Source organism: Rhopalosiphum padi, chromosome 4, assembly GCF_020882245.1.
Source record: "Rhopalosiphum padi isolate XX-2018 chromosome 4, ASM2088224v1, whole genome shotgun sequence".
Classification (NCBI taxonomy): Eukaryota; Metazoa; Arthropoda; class Insecta; order Hemiptera; family Aphididae; genus Rhopalosiphum; species Rhopalosiphum padi.
Genome location: NC_083600.1, coordinates 33,699,932 through 33,715,093, shown reverse-complemented (window position 1 = coordinate 33,715,093; position 15,162 = coordinate 33,699,932). Strand labels below are relative to the sequence as shown.

At 24.8% G+C, this 15,162-nt stretch overlaps 1 protein-coding gene across 2 annotated transcripts in view; it reads left to right on the top strand.

Moving 5' to 3' along the window:
• The first annotated feature begins 13,405 nt into the window (after positions 1–13,405).
• Positions 13,406–15,162, top strand: part of LOC132931025 (furin-like protease 2) — a 129,035-nt gene continuing 127,278 nt past the window's right edge. For both annotated transcript variants that reach the window (XM_060997210.1, XM_060997209.1), the window contains exon 1: positions 13,406–13,723. The gene's annotated coding sequence lies outside the window, so the exon portion shown is untranslated. The remainder of the gene's footprint in view (positions 13,724–15,162) is intronic.

The window sequence follows — 15,162 nt, the reverse complement described above, 5'->3', positions numbered from 1 at the left end:
ATCTTGAATTAAAGATTCAAGCCTTATTATATAAAACTATATACAAACATAAGGCATCTGGCATACGCAATGAGTTCTAAAACTATAATAATATGCCAGAAAAATGCTTTAAAAATCTAAAAAGTACAAAAAATACAAAATCAGTTAAATATCAGTCAAATATTTTTAGTACCAATAACCTATTATTTGTAAAATATATTTTGTCCTTGGCGTCTTTAACTCTTAATCCGGCGCTGGTTCTATTTTTAAATTGTTTACTGTTAAATAAATGTTGTACTTGTACTAGTTATGTTTAAGGAAATTTAAATAAAAGTTTTAATTCGCGCCTTAGTCATTACTCATGAATGTATGAAAAATTAATGGGTATTGGGTGATAAACTCGATTTTTTAAAATAGTAAACTTTCCCGGGTCAACAATATGCTTATCTGAAAGAAATGTGTAAACACTGTAAACTCGTTATTAAATGTTATTGCAATACTATGAATCAGTGAACCAGATTTTCAAACTGAAGTGTAAATAAAAATCCAAAGTTGCTTTAAACAAAATAAAATAAGTAAAACAGTCATCCACTCATGACTCATACCAAGAGTATAAAGAATAAACCATCATATCACAAAAAATAATAGACTTTTGGACCAAAAATTAGATACCTTCAGTTTTTTTAAATCTGTATATTCATAATTCATATTATTATAAAAATTAAATTAATTTTATTATTATATGATTGACTTTTTTAAAATATATATTCGATTTATTTAATGATTTTTTATTTTATTTATATTTTTAAAATAATTATAGCCCACCACGACATTTTTAAAATTAAATAAGTAGTACTGAAGTAGACCTGGGAGAGTTTACAATCGCCCAAAATAATTTTGGGTGAAACCCTAGCCTCCGAATGAGTCCGAAAGCAACATGTTTGGTTGTGTGAATAGTGTAATATAGCAGTTCTAATTGCTCTATTATGACATGTGTTACTTAGTTTATTTATTGAAAAAAAACAATCAAATATTCCCCACTGCAACCGAATCTATTTAAACTATCGTAATATTGTCAGTCGCGATTACAACAATCGTTTTACCATCATTGTGTAGATTCGGCTTGTTTAAGCCAAAAAGTGATGGTTAATGAGATCGGTAATCAGATTTATTGTGTTTACTGTAGTGTGTGTCTAATGGCTTATGATGTAGGTAATACTATAAATTATAATACATTAATACAGTCAGGCACGTATACAGAGGAGGGGGTATGAGGTTCAACCCCACCCCCCAAATTTTTTTTTATATACGTTCCTGAATACAGTTAACTCCTCGTGGCTCGTGGTAATAGGTATAATGAATTTAAAGGGACCAAAAAAATAAGTTTGTTGTATAGAATGTTCGTTACTAATCAGTAATCGTAATATACAGTGTGTAATCATACTTGGAAACACTATAACTTAACAAATAGTATATATATCTGAATTCTGTTTATTGTTGGTGCTTAACAAACTTTGTTATAACTTATTAAGCTAATTAAACTATTTTTGTCATTTAATTTTGCGCATGCGCATAACAACTTTTTTTTTCTAAATGACAACCCCACATTTTTTTGGTTAATCATTTTTAATCTTATTTTTTCATGAATATCATGGACAATATTTACAAAGCAGCGGCAGTTTTGTTTATTTTATCGAGCTTTGTTATATCGTGTGTTGATTGGTACTGTCTTACTGTAGTAGGTAAGTCAAATGATAAATTCGTATTTTGCTACTGTATATTATTACTTATTAGTTATTATAGTTATTACTGTTATTAGTTATATGTGAAGTATATATATATATATATAATAAAATAACTAAAATTGTATTATAAATATAAACAATATTATATAACCTACGTTTTTGTTAAATATTTTATAAAAAAGGGGTCTTGAGGGGTGGGCCAGTTAGTTAGTGGTTAGTAGGTTGGTTAGGAATAGGAAATCTAAAAATCTTACAAAACTAAAAACGTACACGACATTGCCATCTAGCGATTAAAGTCAGCGGCAGTTACGGTCGATTCATATAGGTAGTGCAAAACGACATAGGTAGATAACGATGGAGTTATATTGTTTTGAGTTCCTGACCCAATGATAATGGAATTATGTATCTATCTTGTCAGTATATTTCGTTTGTTCGCTAGTCATCAATATCCCCGTCATCTCCAATATTTATACATTTTAGGCTTTTTTTAAAGTATTGTTCGTTGTACCGTTTTATGAACTCGCAAGAAAAACAATAAAGTTTCCGAGAGTTATGTAAAAATTGTGTTTGCTGCTATTTAAAATACAATAATGTGTATAGATCATTCCCGCTCAAAATAGTTTTTCATGTAGAAATAATGATATATATATAGTTTCACTTTTATTTTATTTTTTAAACCTAATAAATATTTAATAAGTTACAAGAGGTTTAGTTGTATGATATTCTAAATATAAAGGTTATATAAAAAATGTTGACAATATTTGTACTCTTATTATTATACTTCCGGACTAATCGATTATGAAAAAATATCTGTGCTCAGTCGATCGTGAAGGCCATAAGACGGGCGACTTTGTTGTCTGGCTGTTCAGTAGTGTACCATATACTTCAACGTCGTTATAGTTTATTAGTATGTCACAAAAATTAAACTAAATAGTCCACTACTCACTAGCATACGGCCACAGTACACGTTACAAATTGTGACCGGAGAAATAAATTTATTGATTTAATAATGACGGGTATTTTTATTTTTATTTAATAGGTATATATACATCCGTTTATAGTAGAAAAAAATGCTTCAATCTTCAACTTTGAGGGTGGTTTCTGATGGAAAATTGGATCTAGGTGTTCTTTTGAAAAGTTTTAATTAAAAAATATAGAAAATATATAGTTGCAATATTTTTTAATAAGCGTGTTAAGTTAAAATATTGACATTCGTCAAAATCATGAAAATTCGAAAATTATTTTATAGTTAGAATTTCATATAATTCTTAATATTTAAATAATCAATCTACATAAGATTTTTAAATATAATATAAGGTTTAGAGTTGTTATTTTTATTATTACTAGCTGGATTAAAAATAAATATTTAATACGTTATTCCACAAATACTGTTTATGAGCGTTTAACGTTTATATATTTTTATTAAACAGGAGATTCAAGAGTAAAATAAACATTTCTAATAAAACGATTAACGATACCTATTCAAAAACAAATAACCATAGTTGAATAATTATTGATATTCGAAATTTTCATCAAATGATATTATATTTTATTTTCTATATTATACATGTTATAAATTACTAAATATTTTAAGTCTGAGCTATTTATAGATATTTGAAATTTTTAGCTTTTTTTATAAAATATGTTGATAAACAATTTTTCGCTTAGTCAAAAAGTTACAAAGTTTCTCATAAGTTTTATTATAGCCATTTAAAAATTGCAAAGATACGTAAATCTTCTTGAAGTTAAAATGTTGACAAAGTTAATCAAAATCACAAAAATTTGCAAATTATTTTGTTGTTAAAAATGTATAAGGTGTTTAATTTTTATAGCCAAGGCTTGTACATTTAATCTAAGGTTCTTCGTAAATAGTTTATACTAGAAGTCTAGAACCAAAAAATTTAAAAAACATACAAACATGATTTTTATAGAAATTGCTGAGTAGTTACTTAATTTTTCCTTTTTATGGTATATTTTTATGTACTCGTATTAATTTATTTATGGTCTTATGGTCTATGGATTAGGTTCTATGATTTATGAGATAAAAATTATTTTTTACATGTTTAAAGTTTGCACCGACATGTATTGATATATCTTGTATATTGTATACCTATATAATGGCGCCCGCAGGATAAAATACAACTCGGGGAAAGATAAACGAATTTTTATTGATAAAATAAAATTATTAGTTCTTATTTGCTTATTTTTTATAACTTTTATGCGTAACGTGCCTTTAACAAATTTCTTAATTCAAATGAAAATTACTGTCTGTATTTCATAATTAAATTGTCTACCAAAAAGAAGTAGTATATATTTAATAATAACATAACCTTCATAATTCTATTGTAAACAAAAATATAATTTAATAATATTTATTGTTTCTAGATGTATTATCATTCATTGATCACGCTAACCTAGACAAAAATTGAATCGTGTAATTTAAGAAAAAATTTGAGTTCTTCACAATTTGGTAGGTATATTAATATGTCCTTAATTATATAATTATATATATATTGTGAAATTATGAAGTCTAATAACAATGTTTTATTAAAATAATTAAGAAAATATACGAAACTTAGAAAGATAAAAAAAAAATGACTATATTTATTTTATGTTTCTAATTTTTATCTCAATTTTTTTAATATTTTAACTTTAATACAAATTAAAAAAAAATAAATTTAACTGCTTTTAATTTAGTTTATAAAAGACACCGACACGAATGTATTACATATTCCGATTCATATTGATTCGGTAACAATAATAAAATTGCCCATCATACAAAATCTTAATTCTTAAATTGAATCGTGTAATTATCTGTTCTCTTGATATAATTAATTAAAATAACGAATTCATCTTAAATAGGTAAAAAATAATATTAGACAAGAATACATCTATATTATCGACTATCTTTGATTCGGAAGGGTAACTTCTTATTATATTCGATACTTCTTTTGGTGTTAGCGTTGGAACCTCCATCGGTTACTGAGAGTGAGTTAAATAGTATAACTATTTTTAGTTCATATTATTTAGGTACTAGTTAGTATCACTAATTAATATAATATCATGACGTAATAATAACACGGAGTTAGGACTCCGTGTACCTAACACCATTAAAATTAAGAAAATGATAATGAAATTGAATAATAAATAATAAATAGTAGGTAGGTATAGGTAATGGATATTAGGCACTGCGTATTAATTGTGAGTACGTACTCGCACTGGTACTATTAATACTATTTCATAACCTTATTGCTATTTTTATACATCTTGTTTATATTGTAGTAAAATAGAAACTTAATGGTGTTTGTGTGAAAAGTTGAGATCTATAAATTTTAGAAAACGATCTTGGTTTTTACTTTTCTCTAGATGTTATTTGACGTACTGCAGTGACAAGCTTATTGTTATTTATTAAGACAGCTATAAGCAACCTATTCTAAATTGCTTCTATTCTATAGACAAATGTGACACCAAAGCGGTCACATCTCAGATGATAATATTCTGAGCACGAACACACAAAGGAGTTAGGGCAAAGTTGCACCTAAGCAACGATTTAAGTACGGTACGCAGTTATCAAATTCGGCGTATTTTAATAAATGAACTCTGATATTTCTGGACTGTTAACTATATACGTGTTTAGAATGACAGATAACTTGGAGTTAAGCTTTCTGGCCTTCTAGGTGTCTAGAAGACGACAATAATAATATATTTATTTTTTACATAATACGACTATACTAAGTGTGATTAATGAATAATGCTAATACTTGTATAAAAACAATAAAGATATTGATAAAATTATAATTTATAAATGAGATTTTAAATAACATGGAAACCTTTGATACAAATTATACTTTTTAAAACATTCTACAGAATATTCTTTAAAAACGTGTAGTCGATTGTATATTTATTTTTTACATTGTAATAAATCATAATCTATAATGATAACAACAATTAATCTTCATATTTATAATATATTGAATAAAATATTGAATAAAATGGCACTTTTTTAGAAAAATTCTAAATATTATGATACTATCATGCTAGCACTTCTATATCAAAACGTTATCACATAGTATAGAAAAAAAGAATATTTAATTCTAATATTGCTCAAAATTTACAATAATTGTATCTGGTTCAGTAGCATTTTTATTTATTGAGTAATATTCTATTCAGTTCCAAACAGTTTCATTTTAATACTTATTAATTATTATATTTAAATATTCTTAAAAAAATTATTTTGCTAAAATAAATACAAATATGTTTATAACATAAAACAATGTTAAGAAGTCTGAAGTGTTATTGAATTTTAGCTAGTTTTTCACAACTGGGTAAGTTGTAACCCATGGCTGGTTAGTATCTTTGATACAATTGTATCTTGTATCGAGATACAAGTATATGAAGTATCGAGTATCTTGTATCGCAATACATTAATACGATACTTTGAAAAATTAATTTTTTAGGAATATTTTTACTCGCCTATCTACCAACCGCGACTGTTTGACTATGTGTTAAGCACCAGTAGATCGTATGTTTTCTCTGGCAGGATTTATTCATAATCCTACCAGGAATAAATTATCAGATATTACTTTTGAAAAATTAGTATTTTTAAAAGGAAATAAGAAGTTATTATAATATATTATAGCAAATCAATAAATTATTATAAATACAATAGGTAATAAACGGCAATGTTATACAAATACATAACACACATTTACTTAAATACGTACTTATACTTAAATTTAGGGAGTTAATAAACTATGATAATTATTCTTAAGTAATTCAGTACTTCATTGAAGATATTCATTATTATACGTATATTAATTATTAAACAATTTAAACTATAATAATATAACTATATAAGTTATGAGAAACATGTTAAGACGTATAGATATTCTAAAATTATCTTTTAATAAATAACTTAAATAATTTATAAAGAGGCTGGATTAAGTGATGGGAGGGGTAGTTCATAATTGCATCGACGTCAACTATTTAGTAATACGTACATAGAACGAGTACACACATTATAAATAATGTATTATAATATGGTATAAATGTTTAAGTATATAACACTAATATCTATAATCTATAATAACTATATAATCTATAATATATTATATTATGCGTGATATATAAAATATTATCGATTATTTTTATCATAGCTATGAATCGTATTCTTATAAGGTTTTTAGTCTTTACTCTTTACTCTTTAGGTACGAGAATATTGTATTTCGTAGCTGACGACACACTAGAAATTGATATAAAATGCAACTACTTATAGCCAAACTTCTGAATCTCGAAATATCGAACTTACAAGTTCGGTAATTGTTATCAACCGGTCACCGCTAACTGTATCACAATACGAAGATGACACATTATTGTCGGTATGACAAGACCATAATTTATTAAAAAACAAAACGTAGTTACTGAATCTTTGAATAAAAAAGTCCTATCTATCTATATATTATATATTATATATATTACGTAGTATAAAATGCACGAGTATTGCAGTAGGTAATAACTATAGGTACATATTATTATGTAGGTAATTATGTAAACTGTAATCATGATTCATAACGCGCGTGTATAAATAATACGGTACGTTCTTGTCTATCAACTAGGTATTTACTAGTACACAGTAGTACTTTATAGGTAGGTACCTAACAACTACTTGTAACAACTATACTGACTACTAAGGCCAAAAAGAAATATTAGTTAGTTAACACCGACTTGTTAGTTGTTTATGTAACCTATTATGCGGGTAAAACTACTCTAGTTTACACGTAAAATGGATACAATAAACATCTATTTTAAGTATAATAACAATATTATGTTCCTATTGACCTATTTGTTTTTGTATCGTATTGTCTATAATTACTAATTAGTTTTCATTTTTATATTTTTTACTCTAAATTAAGTTAAAAAGGCAATAGCTAATAGGTACGTATTCTTTAATATATTAAGATTACGTAGGATGGCTATTACATAAAACGTAAAAACACAGTAAAAAGCTCAATTTAAGTGTACAATTTTTAAAGTATTTTTTTTTATGTAAATCTCTTTGGTTTTCTAGTAGTTCAAGGGTTTTATGTTCAAGATTTTAATAGCTTCCCAATCTGTTATTTATTATTTTGTTCAAATAATATCTACCCTCTTTAAGCAAGCTTGTGATGATAGTAGAGAGTTATATTTATAACACTACATTAGTTTACAATTGAAAATAAAATACTATGGATAAATCTAAGTACATATTATAAACATAAATAATAATTAATATATTTTAGGATTTTATATTTATTTATAATTATTTCCTATTATTAATTATCACTTGTTACCTATATTATTATTATTACAGATTTTGAAATGAGATTAGTTTACCTAATGGCTGATGTTGAGATCACACATCTTTTTATATTACGAGTACTAATAATAGTAATACGTAACAAATTTATTTCTAATATGAAAAAATACAATTAAACATTGCCGTTTTATATTACATACCTACATACATAACCACTTTTCAGTTGACATATTATTTATTTGTCAAATTGTTTTATTAATAATTTGTTTCGGATATGTGTTTATTATTGTCATTACTCATTTGATTGATTTTTATTCTACATTGATAATCATGAAAATAGTTCCAATAATTTTTATTTTCATACTATGGATATAGGTATACAACTTATTAGTTATTACTTATTAGAAGTAAGGTATTCAAAAATATCTTTAAAATGTTTTTTTAAAAAAAAAGAAGAATTTCAATTATAAATTCTTTAGTGTTTATTGTTTACCTTCTGTTATACAATTAAATGTATCTTTTTATAGTCCATTAGATAAAGTAATTATTAGGTAAGATTATATGGTGTACAGTACTTTATTTGTTTAAGACTATAGCAATAGTATACTACACATTTCGCAAACTTCTGCATCAATAGAATAAACCAAGGCAGTAGGGAATACTTAAAATGTCGTTTTCATTGCAGTATAATATAAATGGATCTATAAAAATTTCGTTTATGTCAATTAAACTTAATGGTAAGAATTGTATTAATCTTTCTAAGATTGTTTATCTTCATCGTAAATTATATTAATTTACAAATGAAAACCATGAATAACCATGCATAAATCATAAAGGTTATAACTTATAAGTTTAAATAAATAAGTCAACTAAATATTTTTTTGAAATTGAATGGGCCACGGACGTATTATTCAGGTTACTTCAAAATAGATATAGAAATTAAAAATCAGCCATGTACCGAATATTATTTATTAAGCAAAGATACTGAATCTGCAGGCATTTAGTATCTTTTTGTAGGCTCTGGTTTCTTGTATCTTGTGCACTAAAAAATAGTATTGTGCTGTATAAAGTTAAATTTAAAAGGATTGATAAATTATTGTTCATCATATTTGACAAATGCAGAGTTTAATATGAAGTTTGGACTGCCAATGTTTATATTTCTTCGAAATCGTTTGACTCTGCAGACATTGTCGGAAATTTTTCATGACAGTTAAAAAAACTACCATAAAACCAAAAAAAAAAACACTTCTTAAAAGTATAATAACTAAAAACCTGATTATCAAACGATGTAATATAAGGCCATCCAAAACTTTTAATAAGCACTAATTTATTAATTCGAGTCCATCTATTGATCTATGAAAAAAATATAAAGAAATAAAGAAATTGGTAAAAAATAGAAGAAAAGTGGAATATGTCATACTCATACATCGTATTATTATACGATTATTATTACGTATTATTATTCATGGCATCGCCAAAAATTAAGGATAAATTAAACATTCAATATTTGTGTTAAAATATATAATCAATTTCTTCCTCGTTACTCGAAGTTATTTCGAGAGGGCCGGGGTTTAACCCCAACCTGTATAAGTGCCTACAGACCAAAATTATTATTCTATAATGATAAAGTAACAAACTCTAATTCTTTCAGAACAAACCAAATTAAAAAAAAATACAAGGTTTGTTAGAATAACAAATTCATACTCGAACTAAACTTAAAAAAGATATTAGGTATGTCGATAAAATGATAAACCTCCTAACCTACGTATATTATATTCACTAACAATAATTCTATTTTATTTATTTTTACCGTTCTACATAGTTGTATTGTGTAGAATTATTTATATAAGACTGTAAACATTTTTATTTTACATATTAATTTTTAAGTCAAAATATTTTACTGAAACAATTTTTTTTGCAATGCCGCAACTAAATGCCATACTTTGCCTTAAGTTTATATTAAATGAGGCTTCTGATTTTAATATAAACATTTGAAAAATATATAGGTATTAATTTTAGTTAAACATATTAACGTTTTAGGAAAATTATGTTTTTGAAAATAATATAAATAGTCCTAAAAATACCTGTATAATATTTTTGTTAAATATATAGATATATTTGTATAACCGCTTTTAAGTAATATGGACAATATGGTGCATAATTTGAAACCGATTCACGACTTTGTGTTCCTATGGAATATACTCTATATTTTTACTAGGTAAGGTTTAATATGTTTGTACCGGGATATTAAATAGTTGTGGTTGTAGCGCACAAGACTGAACAGTTCGTAACATCGCACTATTCATTTGGGACGGTCTGGGAGAAATTCAGACCGGGAAAATTATTTAGACAAGAGACAGGCCACATTTCTATGTGATTATGTCTATTTCATAGACGTAACTTATAGAGGGTCAGCGCTTCGCCATTTTAATAATATTTATTCTCTCCCCATTGCCAAAAAAACAAATTATTATTATTCTATTTTTTTTTTTGGTAAAAAAAATTATTTATTGTACCCGTATTTATAGTAGAAGGGTTAAAAATTGTCTCCAGTATAAAAAATGATCATCATACCACAACCTAATATAGATTCACTACTATTTATTATATTTAGTAAACTCTTTGAGATTAATTTAAATGTGTGGATTAGTGGATTACAATTTACAAACTATTGAAGTTGTACATTAATCAAACAAATATACATACGTATTTATTTTTATAATGATATTATATCTACATTGATTAATGATTTTTAATATTCATTAAAAATATTTTAATATAATATTGAAATTCTTACGAATAGTTATATATTATAACTTATAATATAGTCATTACTCATTAGATACTTCATGAGTTATGATTTATGAATAAATATAAACAATTTTAATAACAAAACATATTGAAATACCTATTCAAATATATGTGAAATGAGAGTAATTGTAAATTAATTATGACAACATAATAAAGACAATTTAATACTACTGTAGAACCGGCTTATTATTTTAATTTGGTTATAAATAATTTATTGTTCTATTTGTACTTTCTTTTATATATATTAGGTATAAATATGGGTAATAATAATAAATGTACCATGGTACATTAGTATTAACCACTCATTCTTTAATGACTGAAAAATATGAACACTTCCTAAACTGTAGCCTCTCTTGTTACTACAAAAAAACTCCTTGTAATTATTCATTGAAATACACAAATCCCACATTGATCGACAACTTCCTCGTGGATATAGATACTATTATTAAAGGGTGTTGGTAAATTTTAAATTTAAATACCTGAATACAATAAAAACCAATTTTCCACTTTACTCGAAAAAACATTATTAAAATTGCATTATACTATTACAAAATTCGTGTTGTTTAATATAGATACTTAAAGTCTTAAAAATTTGAAATAATTTTATATTTAAAAATTCATAATATTTTCTATGGCTTGAAAATTTAGGATACAGTTTCCCTCAAAAGTTGTTCTTATTAACAACCTTATTAATATTTATGTATACGTAACGTAGGCTTATAGATTATAATGTTGTAAATTATAATAAAAAAAATAAAATATATACACAATCGAGTCGCGATAACTCGAACCTCATAACTCGAATTTTTTTTTATTTCCCTAGAAATATAAATTATATACAAATAAATATATAAGTACGAGTTGGATATCTCAAATAATACATATTTCAAAGCGAATTTTTATCTTCCTTCTAGTTATTGCGACTCAGCTAGATATATATTATATATACGTATTTACCTAAACATAAATTAATTGGAAAATTATTCTAGGTTAGATTACTGTAGATACTTTGAAATATTTTTTAATTGATTTTAATTTAATTTTAGTTGCATGTTTATAGGTAACTTTAATAACTATGCAGTAGTTTTATTTTTATTATATTATTGTATCATAAAAAATAAATAAATACATTTTTACAATTTATTTGTTGAAAAATATTCTTAGTAGCTTGTACCTAGAGTATTTTTTATAATGGTATACATACTATACAGGCATATAGTTACTTTATAAAAATAAAGTTTCAACTAGTTAGTGGTTAGGTTTAACGCCAGAATGAAGTTAAAATTTAGTATATCTAGTTAAAATGATGACTTATTGAAGTAAAAACATTGACCTACTTTTTAAAGTTTGTTCAATGCATTTATGCATACAAGAGTATCTCGGCATTTCCTCTAAATATTAAAGAATTTTTTATGATATTATTGTAACGTCTGGGAATTGGGAATAATTTAAAATAGCAAGCAACTTATATTTTTTTGACTTGATAATATTTTCTTTTATGAAAAATGAAAAGTATGACACTTAAGATTCAACCACAATCTCAGAATATTTCAATGTAATATTATATAGGTATACAGTAACGCAATCAGTACGCCCGAGTTTGAATCCAAAGCAGTTTTGGGAGTAAAAAAATGTAATGCAAGTATACAATTCATTAGTGCTGATGGCGTTTTAACTTTTAAGTACTTAATACATTTTATACAGTCGTTGAGTATTGGGGTTTGACGATTTGTATGCGAAAGTTTGAAAGTATATACCTACTTATTCAAGTTTTTGATTAAACATAAAGTGAGTTTATTGTTTTAGAATTTTAACTGTATGACATAAAAAATAAAATATAAATAATTAAACATTGCAATATTATAGTATAATAGTTAATAATTATTTTATTTTTTTTAGTAATATATTGATATGTTTATTTACGTTATGCTATTTATTTGATGGATAGGCAATTTATCATATTACAATTTTAATTGAAAACCTTTTTTCAACAAAACAAAACCTTTAAAATATATTATTATAAATTAAATAGATACATTATACATCTTGTAATTTCGAGATGTACCTATAAAAACTACAGTTAGGAGCTGATCTGCTGATGCGTCACCGATAAATAAATTAACGATAGTACCTATCACGTACTTATTTTTAGCAATAATTTAAATTTTAAATTTATTAATTAATTTAATGCTAATTTTACAATTTTATTATATTTGATATTTATAATTTGTATTTATAAATATGCCTATATCGAGATGTTATACTACTTTAGATATTTAATGTTAGTAGCTACTTCAATATTTAATGGTCTTAATCTTAAACTATTAATTGTCAATGTAATGATGTCTCCGGGCTCCGATCCCGTACTACATGTCTACACATACTAGTCGTACTGGTAAATTTGTTACTTGTATTTCGTAAGTTCGAACTGAATGTGCCATTACTTTCTTCTACGGTACGGTATAGCATAATTATTGTAACAGTGTACATACTGGTTTCACTAGTGGTCATATGATTTCTAGAAACGTGCGACGCTATCACTTTGTAGTCACTTTTTATCAAACGAGTTGTAACTTGTAGTTTACCGTCAGTCAGTTGATTCCCGATCTCCGTGCTTGTCTTTCGGTCGGCCACTAATTCTAATTAACAATTTAGTATTTCACATTATTCAACTAACGTCTTATTAAATTAAATCTATCGCTTTCTATTATTTTAGTTTTTAAACCAACTACACTGGACATTGCTTTAATGTTTTTAAGAATTAAATTTATTTATATTTAACAGTTCGATTACAAGTTGTTTTTGGAAAATTAAAAGAAAACATTAAATTACATAATGTTTAGTGGAATTTTGTGAAGTGTATCAAAACTCTTAGTCTTCAGCTCAATAGCTCGTATGTATTTATTTGTTTTATGGAGTGTATATTAGGGCTCAAATCTTTACAATGTCTACTATTTACCTGTTTTATGTTATTTTATTTATAAATATTTACTCGAACATTTAGGTATAGTTTTTAAATTAATATATTGAACTAAGCTAGAATAGGTAGATTTAAAATATTTTATGTGTTTGTTAAAATTGTTCATTTGTGGTCTCTAGCATGAGCAATAAATATTCTTATGGCAAAATTTATGATAGATTAAAATGCGAATTGTCATAATTTGTATTAAAAAGATGTTTAATCTATTAAATTGAACAACAAAATGATTTTAGTAATATTTGCTAAATGCAATGAATAACAACATTAGGTATTAAAAATATTAATAAATTCAATTAGACATAATATTAATAAAAATTATATTTTGTTTATTTTCGATTAAATACTTTAAACATATTTTAAAATATTTATATTTTGATGTTATTGTGTCCAACAAATAAACATAAAAAATATTTTAGTTGTAGGTACTTCATGAGAAGTGGCCAAAGACATTTTTTTTATGTTTTTATTATCTACTAAAAAAAAGTTATTATTTTGTCTCTATAGGAGATTGGTTCCTTCTAGATAATATAGAAGTTATTTTCTTAGCCCCTTTTTGTGGTTTATTTGGATATGTTGATAATATTAATTTTCTTACATAGTGTTTTTTTTTTGATGTTATTAATGAACTAATTGTTGTTTAAAAAAATGTATATTAAGTTTTTATTGATGCTTCTAGTACCTGGTTTAGTTAAATTAATTTATATTCAATTTTTGTTCAAATATACCTTCCCACAGATGAAAATCATAGATTTTCTCAATAAAGAAAATTTGCATTATATTATTAATTGTTTTATCTATCATACTAATTTGGCATAGGATCATATTTACTTAAACTTAAATTAATAGGTATTAAAAATATATATATATATATTCCTGACTTGCATAGTATTTACCTATGATTTACTAAAATTATTTGATAAGTCAAATGTTCAGTAAAATATATTTTTCATGACAATAAAATATTTTTTAATAATTAGCTATCTTAAGTGGTCATTGATATAATTTTTGTTTATTTATTGATACTCTATCGAACAAATGTTTAATCGATTTTATAACTAATATTATTCGTACCTAATTATTTATTAATCTTATCTTCTATTTTCAAAATTGTTAGTTTTACTTTTATTTTATAATTAGAGTACTTAATATTTATACTAATTTTGTTTTTAATCAATGGTTTATATATTATTATGAATTATTATGTGATTATCTTAATGAATTTAATTTAATGATTTTGAGTTAATAGATTAGTTTATTACTTATTTATCTAAAGTTATTTTGTACCCATTAGTTGTTTTTACCTATCTATATCATATTTTAGAAATTAACAATTTATTGTTATTTTATTAATT